The sequence below is a fragment of the Trichechus manatus genome, unplaced genomic scaffold, assembly GCF_000243295.1.
Source record: "Trichechus manatus latirostris isolate Lorelei unplaced genomic scaffold, TriManLat1.0 scaffold00005, whole genome shotgun sequence".
NCBI lineage: Eukaryota > Metazoa > Chordata > Mammalia > Sirenia > Trichechidae > Trichechus > Trichechus manatus.
The window spans coordinates 19,280,391-19,295,506 of record NW_004443941.1 but is presented as its reverse complement, the minus strand read 5'-3'; positions in this window follow the sequence as shown (position 1 = coordinate 19,295,506).

The window sequence follows — 15,116 nt, the reverse complement described above, 5'->3', positions numbered from 1 at the left end:
TTTGCCATGATGGGAATTGACTAGACGGCAACGGGTTTGTGTGTGTGTGTGTGTGTGTTTTTACTACTGTATAACAAACCACCCTAATGACTTACAATTAACAACGGACATTTATTATCTCTCAGAATTCTGTGCGTTGATTGGGCAGTTCTTCTGCTGATCTCACTGGAGGTCTTTCATGCTGCTGCAGCCAGATGGCAGCTGGGACTGCAGACATCTGGGAGACTGACTGGGCTTTCTGAGTCAAGAAGGCTCACCCACATGTCTGACACCCTGGCAAAGACCCTGGAAGGACCCTTAGCTGGGACTCTGGGATGGCTGGGCCTCCCTCTCTCCCCGTGTAGTCTCAGGGTCTCTTCCTCTCCAGCTGGCCTTTCCAGACAGCCTCTCCATGTGGATTTCTCCAGCAGGGTATCCAGCTGAGGGCTCCCAAAAGTGCAAAAGTGGAAGCCAGCAGACCTGAGTAGGCGTAGGCCCGGCACAGGCACAGCACCGCCTCAGCCATATTCTACTGGCTAAGGTGAGTTACAGGCCCACTGTGGGAGGGGACTCCACACGGGTGCGAATACCAATGCGTGTGAGTCATTGGGGCCATCTTTCGAGATAACTACCACAAAACAAAAATGTTCTTTTTTTTTTTTAATTAATTCAACAGATATTTACTGTCAGGCACATAGTTCCTTCCTGAATTGTTTCGTGCTGTTGAGGCAGCTCCGACTCCCAGCAACCCCACGCACAACACAAGGAAACACTGCCGGGTCCTGGGCAAGTCTCACAATTGTTATGTTTGAGCTCATTGTTGTAGCCACAATGTCAGTCCATCTTGTTGAGGATCTTCCGCTTTTTCACTGACCCTCTACTTTACCCAGGGACTGGTCCCTCCTGATAATATGTCCAAAGTATGAAAGACAAAGTCTCGCCATCCTGCTTCTAAGGTGCATTCTGGTTGTACTTCTTCCAAGACAGATTTGTTCATTCTTCTGGCAGTCCATGGTATATTCAATATTCTTCGCCAACACCGTAATTCAAAGGCGTCAATTCTTCAGTCTTCCTTATTCATCGTCCAGCTTTTGCATGCATATGAGGTGATTGAAAATCGCCTTCGTGAATAGAGTGTACTTAAACTAAATGTCACTATTATCTGATTCACAATTATCACTCAGAGTAACAGCCACTGGGAAGCTTTCTAAAAGATAAGTAGGATTTCTACAGTCCGGTTTACATACGAGACCCTGAGCTAGTACTTTACAAACTTTAATTCATTTACTCCTTACTCACTTGCTCCCTTCTGAAGTAGGTATTATTACTAGTCCTAGTTTATGGATGGGAGTCTTGGTGGCACAGTGGTTAAGCGTTCAGCTGCTAACCAAGAGGTCGGTAGTTTGATTACACCAGCTGGTCCTTGGAAACCCTCTGGGGCAGTTCTACTCTGTCCTATAGGGTCACTATGAGTTAGAATCTACTCCACAGCAATGGGTTTTTTAATTTTATGGATGAGAAAAATATTGCTAAAAAAGGCTATTTTATTACCCATACCTGTTGCCATCGTGTCGATTCCAACTTATAGCGACCCTACAGGCCAGAGTGGAACTGTCCCATTGGGTTTCCAAGGAACGGCTGGTAGACTCAAACTGCCAACCTTTTGGTTAGCAGCCGAGCTCTTAACCACTGTACCACCAGGGCTCCAAAAGAGGCTATCTAGTGCTAAGGAACAAACCACTCCAAAACTTAGTGGCTTAAAAAAAACAACAATTATTTATTACTGTTCATAGTTTCTGTGGGTCAGAAAAAAAGCAGCTCAGTTGAGCAGTTCTGGCTGGGGAGTCTCATGAGGTTGCAGTCACAGTGGGATTGAGGCTGTGGTCACCTTAAAGACTTCTTCATTCGCATGTCTGGCACCTCGGCTGGAACAACTTGAACAAGTAAGGGCAGGAACAGCTGGGATTCCTCAGGCACAGAGGCAGAATGAAGGTACGGTAAGTAGGGCATGTGCTCTAGGCGCCACTTAAGAAGGGAAGCTAATGAGCAGTTTCTATTGGTCACTGCAGTTTCCATCATCTGCTGTGAGAGATCATTCAGCAATTTAAAACTAATTGCCATAGGCGCTATTTTCCATAGATAGGACCCTGCTCAGGCATCCCTATCTCTGTCTCTGTGTGGTCTCTTCAAGTGATCTCTCCAACATGGCAGTTTTAGAATAGCTGGACTTCTTACATGGCAGCTCAGGGCTCCAAAGGCATGTTTCCTGGGAAAGAAAGCAAGGTAGAAGCTTTGTCACCTGTTCTAGTCTAACCTTGGAAGTCATTCAATGTAATTTCCATCACATTCTATATTCTATTTGTTAACGCAGTTACAAAGTCCTGGTCAGTTTCAGGTGAGGGGGAAGGAGGGATAGAACACTGATTCCATTTCTTGATAGGATATGTGTTAACAAATTTGAGGCCGTGTTTAAAACTACCACAGTCTATCCTCTTGACATAAATTATTTACATTTCCCCTACATGTAAAATTTACTCCCCTCCAAAGATCCCCAAAAGTCTCACCTATTATGACATCAGGCTCAGGTTAGCAGTTTAGGATCCCATCACCTAAAACAGCCCAGTATAGAGGAGATTCCACAAATGTAATTCCTCAGCACAGCTCCTTGAATGCTATTCCTCTTTATCTAAAGTCTTGTGAACTAAAGAGACAAATCATCTACTGCATACATACCTAACATACAATGATGGGACAGGTATAGGATTACCACTATAAACACTCCTATTCAAAAGGAGAGAAAGGGAGGTACACAGAAGTCACTGATCCCTAGCAATTCTGAAATCCAACCAAGAACATACTGCCAGTTTCTTCATTAGGACTCAGTCCTGGTTCCTGGGAACAATTCTTCATGCCTCTTGACTCTATCCTCTAGGCTCTTGATTCCACCTTCTGAATCATCCCTTCCCTTTCTATTAAAAAGAAAAAGAATGGTGTTTGCTGTTGAGTAGTTTTCTCAGCTTGCTTTCTGTCCACAGAAGTTTAAGGATCTGAAGGCTTTTTCTCATTTTGCACTATTCTGTCCCTTTTCATCCAAGCTGGTGGTGTTTCTGACAATATGATTATATTTAAAACTTTGTGGGTTTCCTATGAATCTTATTGTGGTTCACTCAATAGTCAAAAGCTATACCCATAAATCTCATCAAAGTAAGCCCTTCTCTATCTTGAGCTTCTTGTGAGGCTTCTATGGGACATTTCCCTTAAGATTCTTAGAAGCCTTATTGTTTAATAAAGAGGATTGGTGAGGTCTATGCTTGAAATATTAGAGGACTTTTTACCTACCTGAAAGATTTTATGAACACTTAGATCTTTCTTAGGTTTTAAAAAAGATTCTTATAGTCGTACTCTGGTTTTTCTCTTTGTCCTGAAACCCTTTTATACTTTGAGAATCTTCTGCCATCTGGGAAGACTGAGAATGAGAAGCAGTTTAATTTTCAAACCCAGCAAGCCCATGGCTCTTTTATATTTCCTATGCATCTTGTTTGATAATTAAAGTTTTTTTTTAAATTCATCTTTCTCTATCTTTATTATATGCAGCTAAAATAAACAAGTTGTCACTTTCAATATTCTGCTTAAAAGTTTCCTTAGCCCAAACGATCAGTTCATTAGTACATTTTCTATTGTCCACATCACTGAAGGTGACACTGTTGCTAAACTTTCTGCCCCTGCGTAATAAAAGTCCCCTTTCCACTTGCGCCCAATAACATTTTCCTCACTTTCCTTTAAGCCCTGCCCAGTAGCTTCCTTGAGAGTCATTAGGCCTCCCCTAACGATATTTTCAAAGCCCTTGCAACTTCCACCCACCTCTCTGTCCTAAAGCTACGTGATTTAGGTTTTGTAATGGCACTCCACTTCTACGTACCAGAAAAATCCGTATCAGTTATCTATTGCATTATAACAAACCTTTCCAAAACAGTGGTCTTAAAACAATCATTTATTTTGTTCATGAATCTGGGGGTTGAATGGGCTAAACAAGGCCATTCTTGCTTAGGATCTCTCATGAGTTTGCAGTCAAATGGTGACTGGGGCTGAGGTCAGTGCAAATGGTTCTTCACTCATAGTCTGGCGCCTAGGCTGGGAAGACTCAAAAAGCTGGGGGCTGGATAGCTGGGGCTCCTAAGGCCTCACTCTCTTTGAATGTGGTCTCTTCACAAGGCAGCCTCAGGGTAGCTGCATTGTTTCATGGCAGCTGAAGGCTCCCAGCAGGAGTGTCCCAAGAGAAACCATCAGACGCTACATGACCTTTTCTAACCCAGCCTTGGAAATCACACAGTGTCACCTCCATTGCATTCTATTTGTCTAAGCACCCACAAAGTCCTACCCAGGCTCAAGGGGAGGGGACATAGACTCTGTTTATTGATGGAAGGAGAGTCAAAGAATTGTGGACATGTTTTAAAAACATCCCAAAAGATTATGTAACAAGCCCAAGGTCGCACAGCTAGAAAATGACAGTAGAGGTTTGAACCCAGGTATTCTAATTCCAGACTCATATCCTTAACTGCTAGTCTACACTGCTTCCTGTATTTTTAGACACAGAAGTAGATGGTACATGATGTAGGGCTAGGTGGGTCTCCTGTCTTGGGAAAGTCCCTCACTTGCTTTTCTATGTTCAAATTAGAAAGATAGTAGGACTCAATGTTAGCTGCAAATGGTTCTTAGTGTCTGGAATGACTGCTTCCCTGTAAAATTAATTAAGGGATCACAGCTGGGGCAGCCTCCTCTCACGGCATTTTCTCCTCCTTGAGATCATTTTCTTTCCTATGGCCATCAGTGTCTTCTGGCTTCCTGAGTGTGGAAGCCTTGGTTGTGGTTTCTATGTCACTCTCACTGTGGACTGCAGACACCTCCTTGTCAACTTGCTCCTGCACTCTTGCTCTCGCCCTCTCACTGTTGTTGTTCACGTCGAGGAACAACATTCCAAGAATGTCTGCCAGAGTGTTTGGTGGAGGCTGTCTCTAAAACCTGCAGATTATTCTCCAGAAGATGACGAGGCCTCTGTTGACTTTACCAGGCCGCGGAGTTTTCCTAAATTTCCTTAAGGCTTGATTTTGAACTGAATTCCATACACAAACATTAACAATTACATCTCTGTCATGAGGAGAAAAGTCCAGAGTAGGGCTTGCATGATGGACCAACTTTTCCAGTAAATTGTGTCTGGAATAATGCTTCATATTCTGAATAATACCTTGATGCAGAGGACAAGTCAGTGAGAAAACAAATGGTGGGCGGGCCGGGCCACCATGAGTGGTCATGTAGTCTGTGCACTGCACAAAGAGGCCTAGCCAAGTAAATGAGTGGAGTAGGGTCTGAACCCCAGCCTCACATTCCACTGGCCAAACCTTTCGCCCTGGTGAGGGGCTGTGTCTGCCTGAAGAAAAGAACAGATTTTTCTAGTTTGTGCACCCAGAAGGCACCTTTCTCTAACTCAACAAAGATACCATCTGTGTTAGCAGCAGCCCTTGGGGGCAGGCTGCAAGATAATAAAATATTAACCTACTCCATAGGACAAGTAATAGAAAGCAATTCTGACAAATAACAATATAAATCCATTAAATTTTAAGAAAGGGTTGAACAACTGAACCTCAGGAAAGGCCAGACTAGCACAGTTCCAAGGACCTAAACATCTGGAGTCAATGAACCTTCTCCCTTGGACACTTCCATTAAAGCAGCCCCATTCCAACAGCTCCCAGGCTCTACCTCTCCATTCAAATTTCCAAATTCTTGACAGAAGAGATCTCACTGGCCCAGCTAAGTTCAGTTGTCTCCTCTGTACCCATCAGTTATGGCCTTGGCTGGAAGAAGTCATATACTATACAGACTACAGGTTCAGCTGCTGAGGTTCCCATGAGTACCAGGGTGGTCCTCAGATAACAGGCCCTAATCGTGAACTGTGCAGCCCTCCAAGAGTTGCCTATAGCAGTTCCATATAGTTGTCTAGGATTTGTCATCCTTGGGGAGGCTTACAGCTAATCAGTGATCTTTTCAAAAAGTCCTGAGAGGCTGATCTGATCCAAACCAGTCAGAAAAAATATTCCTATGGCTGTTCAGCCATTTGTTTGCACTCTGTAACCAATAGACAATGACATTTTCTATTCACCAAAGATCTTATTTATCAGCGCTTTTAGCATCAATGGCGAGTCAATTTCTTCATATTCTTCTCCTCGTTGGGACTTGTGTCACTGATACACTAGAGCGGCCATTCAGTTCTATCAAACTCTTCAGAGGCTAAACTGTGATCAGAAATGAATTCTGACCAAAGTCACAAAATTATTTTGCAGTATCTTGATTAGTGACCTCTTAAAATATTTTTAATAGTGATATATTCAAAATATACCAAAAACTACCTACCAGAAACCCATGTATCCACTCCTTGGGTTCAATAGATCTTAACATTTTGCTATATTTATTTCAGATTTCCTTATCTTTTTTAAGCAGATAAAACATACTCAATGATTAGGAGACACTGTGCTTCTGTTAAGGGTGATGGTATAAGGGTTAGTTATGACATTTTTTGTCTGGACATCAGGTGCAGAAGTTGAGTTTATCCCTCTCCTCAAAGGCACACTCTCTCATCATTGTTCCACACAAGGGTTCTCTCTTGTTTTATTTATTTATTCCTTTAATCCCCATCCACCATCCCAATCCCCCTTGCCCCTAAAGGCAGCCACATTAATGTGTTTGATGTGTATCTTTTATTTGTATGTGTCCCTATAAAACATACATTGCTGTTGTGTGTACATGTATTTTTAGTTTACGTAAGTGGCATCGTGCTGTAGATTTTATACTGTTTCTTGCCTTCTTCATTCAGCACTGTGTCTTTCAGGTCTACCCGTGTTGTTGGATGTACAACCAGTTGGTTGTGCATTGACCACATTTTACGTACCCCATTGCCCCAGTGATGGGCATCTAGGTTGCCCCAACTCCCCCCCACCAAAATAATATCCATGTATATGTCTCCTGGAGCCCTGGTGGTGTAGTGGTTAAGAGCTCAGCTGCTAACCAAAACGTCAGCAGTTCAAATCCACCAGCCACTCCTTGGAAACCCTATGGGGCAGTTCTACTCTGTCCTATAGAGTCGCTATAAGTCGGAACCTACTCGGCGGCACCTAACAATGACAACATTTGTCTCCTAGAGCCCTGGTGGCACAGTGCTTAAGAGCTTGGCTGCTAACCAACAGGTCAGTAGTTCAAATCCACCAGCTGTTCCTTGGAAACCCTATGGGGAGGTTCTACTCTGTCCTATACGGTCACTATGGGTCAGAATTGACTCAACAGCAAAGGTAAATATATGTCTCATACATACTTGCCTACTAGACAGCTGTTGGTCCTACCTCACATCCTCTCAACCCATCTTCTACTTTAGACAGCGGTGCAGCAAACAGCTGTGCATCAGTGCAAGGTAACAGTACCTTTTCTCCATAGTGCCGCATATTTCTTGCTTTCTACAATAGGGCCTCTCATATTAAGTGGCAGGAACTCACTTCGTAAGTAACTAACTTACAACTGAAGGGACTCACCCACATGTGCACAATCTGGAAGTACAAAGGAATTAAAATCCATGGGGAACCCTAGACCATTAAGAGATGAACGACATGGATAAGTTTTCCTCCCTTCTGTCCCTTAGGTACATAATTTTGAGATACACTATTTATGGGACTCAGAAGGTCCTAGTGGGATTGAATTCCAATTCCCCAGATGATTAATAACACCCTCCTATTTGGCTTTTCCTTCTTCACTGTTCACTCTTCCTAGTCCCTTACTCCTGTTCCTGGAATCGTTTCCCACCTGAATGGAACAGAAGGCTCTACTTTCCAGGGAAACTAGAGGGCTGGGCTGAGGTGACTCAAATGCTTTTTGACTTACATATCTGGGGCCTAGCCTAGGCTGGGAAGACTCAAACAGCTGTGAGAATTTATCTGGATGGTGAGAATTTCTATTATATATACAGGAATGGAACTTGGAGGTCATAGGGATACATACACATACACACGATGTGCATGTTTGGTACTTTTACTACACATGTTTTTATCCGCAAACAATGAGTACTATCCATTTGCATGTTATGCATTTTTAATGGATAATATGATACTATATGCATCCTTTTGCAACCTGACTTTTCCATTTAACATCATGTTTAGGGGAATTTTTTGTAATGTTAATATATGTAAATCTAGTTCAATAATTTTGATTGCTGTTTAATATTTTGTTCTTTTCCCTCCAGAGGTACAGTAACCCAAACAGGGCAGCAGTGCACACCTCTGTACATATCGCATTATATGTGAAAGTTTAGAAGAACTGGAATTCCTAGGTAGGGCATGTACATCTTCAACTTTTTATGTATTGACAAGTTGCTTTCTAAAGTTCTATATCAATTTACTCTCCCACCTGCAATGGAAATGATGGTGTTAAGAGGACTTTAATATCTATCTACCTGACAGATATGAAATGGTATCTTCTTATTAAATTGCATTCCCCCGATTAGTGGTACATATAAGCAACGTTTCATATGTTTGTTTGCTACTCGTTTTCTCTTTTTGTGAGTTTCCCATTCTCCTTCTTCCGTTTTTCTATTGAGTAGTTTGTCTTTTTCTTGGGGATTTGTAAGAGTTCTTCATATATTCTGGATGCCAATTTTTTGGTGATAATATGTTAATAATATCTTCTTGTGTCTGTAGCTTATCTTTTCATTTATGATATCTGTTACCATACAGAAGTTTTTAATTTTAATGTAGTTCAATTATCAGTATTGTCTCTCTTTTTTGCTTTGTGCTGTTTGAGCTATGAAAATTTTCCTCCTCTAGGGTCAAAAAGATATTTTCTATGTTTTTTAATACAAGTTTAAGTCTGCCATTTCACATACAGGACTTTAATCCATTATATAGAGTGAATTCAAGATCTCATTTTATCTTTTTCCGTATGGATAGCCAATTGGCCTGACACTATTTATAAAACAGTCTTTCTCTGCTGAATTATAAAATAACTTTGTCATACATCAAGCTTCCATACATATAAATGGGGATCTTTCTAGTTCTTTAAACTGTTCCACTAGTCTATTTACTTAAGCTTGTGCCAATGTCATACTGTTTTAACTATTGCACCTTAAAAACAAACAAACAAAAAAAACAAACTTTAAATCTGGTAAATTCCATCTTATTATTCCTCTTCCTTGAATTTGCCATTGTCATTCTTGACTCTTTATTTTTCCATATTTCATGGTCAAGTTACATGAAAAATCCTTTTTGAAATTTTGCTTAGCATTGCACTGAATCTATGGATTAAATTGGGGAGAATTAACCTTTTAGTTATTGAACTTTCCCATCCTTGAACATAGTATATCTTTTTATTTATTTAGTCTTTTTTAAATGTAATTCAGTAAATTGTATTATTTTCTCTGTAAATGTCTTGCACATATTTTATTAGATTTATTCCTAGGTATTCTTTACTTTGTGGGTGTCTTAGTTATCTAGTGCTGCTATAACAGAAGTACCACAAGTGGGTGGCTTTAACAAACAGAAATTTATTTTCTCACACTTTAGGAGGTCAGAAGTTAGAATTCAGGGGGCTGGTTCTAGAGGAAGACTTTCTCTCTCTGTGGGCTCTGGGGAAAGTCCTTGTCTCTTTTCAACATCTATTCCTTGGAGATCATGGTGATCTTCATGTGGCATAGCATCTATCTTCCCCATCTTGCTTCCTCATTTAAGCTGCTCTTTCATATCCTTTTTTTTTTTAATTTTTTATTGTATTTCAGGTGAAGGCTTACAGAACAAATAGTTTCTCATGAAACAGTAGTACACATATTGTTCTATGACATTGGTCAACAACCCCACAACATGTTAAACATCTCCCTTCTTGACCTTTTTTTTCGTGAAAATATACATAGCCAAAGATACAGCATTTCAAAAATTTCTGCATGCACAGTTCAGTGACATTGACTATGCTCTTCCAATTGTGCTGCTATTCTCACTTTAGATGAAGGCTTACAGAACAAAATAGTTTCTCATTTAACAGTTAGTACACATGTTGCCCTATGACAATGGTTAACAATCTCACAACACATCAACACTATCCTTACTCAACCTTGGGTTCCCTATCACCAGCTTTCCTGCCCCCTTCTGCCTTCTGGCCCTTGTCCCTGGACTGCTGTGCCTCATTAGTTCCATTTGGTTTTATGGGGTTGTCCACTCCCCAGCTGAACGATGAACCTCGGAAATGACTTCACCATTGAGCTAAAAGGGTGTCTGGGGGCCATACTCTCGGGGTTTCTCCAGTCTCCTTTAGGCAGTAAATCTGGTGTTTTTTTTTGTGAGTTAGAATTTTGTTCTACATCCTTCTCCAGCTCTGTCCAGAACCCTCTGTTGTGATCCTGGTCAGAGCAGTCAGTGGTGGTAGCCAGGCACCATCTAGCTGTACTGGACTCAGTCCAGTGGAGGCCTTGGTAGCTGTGGTCCGTTAGTCCTTCAGACTGCTCTTTCATATCTTAAAAGAAATTGACTTAAAACACACACTACACTAATACTGCCTCATTAACATAGCAAAGAAAACCCATTCCCAGATAGGATTATAACCACAGATAAAAGGGTTAGGATTTACAACACATATTTTGGAGGGACACAATTCAATCTACAACAGTGGGTATTGTAAATGGTACTTTAAAATTTGTATATTGATGTTTTATTATATGGCCTAGTTATAGGTTCTCTTCAATTTTCAATAATCATCATCTATGAATAATGACAGTGTTATTTCTTCGTTTTTCACCTTTATACCTTTAATTTCTTCTTCCTTTTCTTTTTTGTCTTAATGGGCTAACTACGACCCAATGTACTATTGAATGAAAGCAGCAGTAATGGTCATCCTTTTCTTGTTAAAGGGAACGCACTTAAGATTTTATCACTAACTATGATGCATGCAATAGCTTTTTGATAATTATCTTTTCTTAGACTAAGGAAATTCCTTTCTACCTTTCTTATTTGGTTTGGTTAGATTATTTAATCATTAACGAGTTTAAATTTTTTCAAATGCTTTTGCTGTATCTATTGAGATGATGTGGTTTTTCTCCTTTAATCTGGTAAATTACATTGATGAATTTTATATTAAACCATCCTTGTGTTTCTGGGATAACGCCTATTTTATCATGGTATATTTTGCTTTTATACCTTACTAGAATCATCTGGCTTTTTTTCATTCAGGATTTTTATGTCTATGTTTATGAATGTAGTGACCTATAATTTTCTTTTCATATGTAACTCTCATTCAGGCTTGATAATAAGTTTATATACTGGTTAATTTTCTCTAGCTGTAGGTAGGCTTTCATTCTTTTTTGGGGGGAGGCTTATAGTACCCCTCAAATTTTTTGTTATCAAAATCTTAAAACATGCAGAAAAGTTGAAAGAGTAATATGATGAATATCTTCCACCTAGATTCAACAATAGTTACCATCTTGTCATAATTTTTCATGTATCTTTTCTATATTTTTTAATTTTATTTTATGTTTTTGCAATTTGAATGCAAGTTTACACCCAAATGCTTCAACATGTTTCTCCTAAGAATTAGGACAATCTCATACATAACCAATTTCACACTCAACAAAATTAACAATAATTCCATAATACCATCTGGTATTCAATCCATATTCAAATTTCTCCATTTTTCCTAACAATGACTTTCATAGTTTTTTGTTTGTTTGTTTGTTTGTTTTTAACTAGGATCCAAACCAGGTGTATGCACTGCATTTTGTTTTTATGTCTTTTTAGGCTACTTCAGCCTGAAATATTCTCCCTGCTTTCTTTCTCACAATATGAACTTTTGGGAAAACTTACCTAAGATTTTTAAGACCATTTTGGTTTAAAATGTCAAAATTACATTTTCCTGAAAAATCCACATAGTTCAGGTCATTGCATTTTCTAATAGAAATAATTTATGTTTTGGGGGTACATTAAAGTTGAGATAAGAGCACCCTTGATTTTTTTTCAGTGAGATCCAAAGAGAGAAACCATGGTGCGTGTACTCTGTCAGAGATGGGTGTATGTTGTATAGTTGTTGTAAAGCTTCTATGATCCAGAATCTGCAAAGATTTGATTAAACAAGTGCCCTTTATGAGCCATGGGTTTTGCAATTCTCACAACCCATCAGCATTCTTCTGAACTCATCGTTTTTAAGTCATGCTAGAGGAGTCTACTTTCAGTTTAAGATGAATACGTCCACCTTGGACTTTCACCAGGAGATTGGAATCTGTCTCAGGAGATGCCCTCTAGTCTGTTTGTTGTGCCACTTTGATCACTCCTGTATAGGCCACAGTCCTCTGGTCCACACGGCCCAGTTGGTCCCTTGCTCTTCCCACAGTGTCATGTGCGTCCCTGACAATGGAACTGCATATTAATATATTGAAGGATTCCTGAGATTCAGCAGAAATGGTTGATTGCCACACACACACAGAGCAGAGCTGGTGTTTCCTGAATCTTCACCCTGGTTTTCCTTGCTTCTTCTTCTGCTAAACACTTCTGCTTAACACCTCTGCCTACTGCACTACCGCCAGGGCTGCTGCTGAGCTCTCTGCTTGTGCATTGCCTCCTCCACCTCCTTTTGTGATCAGAGCATCCTGCCCTAGGGCTCGTCCATCACCTAGAGACAGCCTTCCTCTTCTGCAGTGAGTCAGAACAACTGACTCAGCTGGAGGCTGGGCTCAAGGACAGAGAGCTATCATGCACACATATGTGTGTAAGGCACAGTGATCCTCAAACCCAAAGTCACCAAGCCATTGTCGAAGAATCAAAATGGTGACTTATGAAACAAGAACCCTGAAAAGGCTGAGTCAGGGGACTGATAACCACCAGGGTTGAGGGGCTCTTCCCCGGATGCTTAGGCTCTTGCCACTCCTGCCCTGTGCTCCCACAGGCCCCTGTGCTCACCTCCATCTTGGCATTTGTTACATCATATTGAAATGATCACACGTCTGCCTTTTACCTTAGTGTTAGCTCTTCAAGAGCAGGAACGGCGTCTTTGTTGTCCTTTTACTCACTTGTGCCTCGCGTGGTGCCTGGCACATGGCGGTCTCAATCTTAAACTGAAGTGACTTGCCCAAGGTCTCAGGCAAGTTGGCAGCAGGACCAATAGTTCCCTGACCTGGGCTCAGAGAAGTCCCGGCCTCTAGAGCATACCTGCTCCATCCCCGGCACTGAACCCACTATGATCTTGGTCACAGTTCACCAGTGGGGAGGCCAGTGATTTGGCTAAATCCATCCCAGTGGCTTTCCCTCACATGTTGACACATGTTCACTTTGGTTCTTGGGGCATCCCTGCTGCATGCTTGGACCACCATTAAAATCCATCACTGTGACATGAAGGTTACACATGTACTGTCCCACTGGCATTCTCTGGACTGTTCACATGCCTCAATGTTCTTATGCCCAACTTCTAGGGCATTCTTGGGCATGATTTGCTGCAATCACTGTGATACTAATGAGCATGACTACACTGTATGCCATCACCTCCAGGGCCTCTAGATCTTATGTACCACTATCCTGGTGCTCCTGAGGGGTAAGCCCTGACCTCACTCTGCATCCTCATCCCCTGTGGTGCCCACTCATGCCAGAGCTTCCCCAGAGCCCAGTGATATGCCATCATCCTAACATGCGGTCACCATGGCAGTCACGCCATGCATCCCTGGTTACCATGATTAGCCACAGTGTTCCCTGATCCCTGGAGGAGAGATGGGAAAACTGAGGAGATGGCCAGGGGTGGGCTTGTCCTCAAGACTCTGTCCAAAGAGAGAGATGTGCCAATGCCCACTCCCCAACCACATGCATGTACACACACATACACACACACACACTTCAGCTGAGACCACAGCAAGGTAGGGATGTGGAGAAGCAAGCTGGGAGTTCTAACAGAGAAGGACATGCCTTAGGGCCCTAGTATTCTTAAATCCAAGTCCTGCCTCCTCCAGGAAGCCTGCCCTGACACCCCAGCCCACTCTGATCTCTTCGCCTTCTGGAGACTCTGAGCCTTATTTAATCATTACTAATTTGTTCTAGTCTTCCTGTTACTATCTCCCTAACCAGACTGAAAGTCCTGGAACAGGATCATCTTTTCTTTTTTTAATTTTATTTATTTTGTTGTTGTTGTTGAGAATATACACAGGAAAACAGCACACTCCTCCCTTCCACCCCTGATTCCTCATGTCCATTCAACCAGCTCCTAACCCTCTCTGCCTTCCCATCTCACCTCCGGACAGAAGCTGCCAGTTTAGTCTCTTGTATCTACTTGAGCTAAGAGGCACACTCCTCATAAGTATCACTTTATGTCCCACAGACCAGTCCAATCCCTGTCTGAAGAGTTGGCCTCAGAAATTATTTTACTTCTGGGCTGATAGAGAATCCAGGGGCCATGCTTTCCGGGGTTCCTCCAGTCTCAGTCAGACCATTAAGTCTGGTCTTCTTATATAATTTGAGTTCTGTGCCCCACCTTTCTCCTGCTCCATCCAGGACTCTCTGTTGTGTTCCTTGTCAGGGCGGTCATTGATGGTAGCCAGGCACCATCTAGTTCTTCTGGTCTCAGGCTGATGAACTCTCTGATTTATGTGGCCCTTTCTGTCTCTTGGGCTAATACTTTCCTTGTGTCTTTGGTGTTCTTCATTCTCCTTTACTGTAGGTGGTTGGGACCAATCGATGCATCTTCGATGGCCGCTTGCAAGCTTTTAAGACCCAAGACACCACTCACCAAAGTAGGATGTAGAACATTTTCTTAATAAGCTTTGTTATGCCAATTGACCTAGATGTCCCCTGAAAGCATGATCCTCAGATCCCTACCCCTGCTACTCTGTCCCTTGAAGTGTTTGACTGTATTCAGGACACTTCTTAGCTTTGGTTTAGTCCAGTTGTGCTGACTTCCCCTGCAGTGAGTGCTGTCCTTCCCTTCACCTAAAATAATTCTTTTTTTTTTTTTTAAGCATGCACTTTTTTTTTTTTTATTGTATTTCAGGTGAAAGTTTACAGAACAAATAGTTTCTCATTAAACAGTAGTACACATATTGTTCTATGACATTGGTTAACAACCCCACGACATGTCAACCCTCTCCCTTC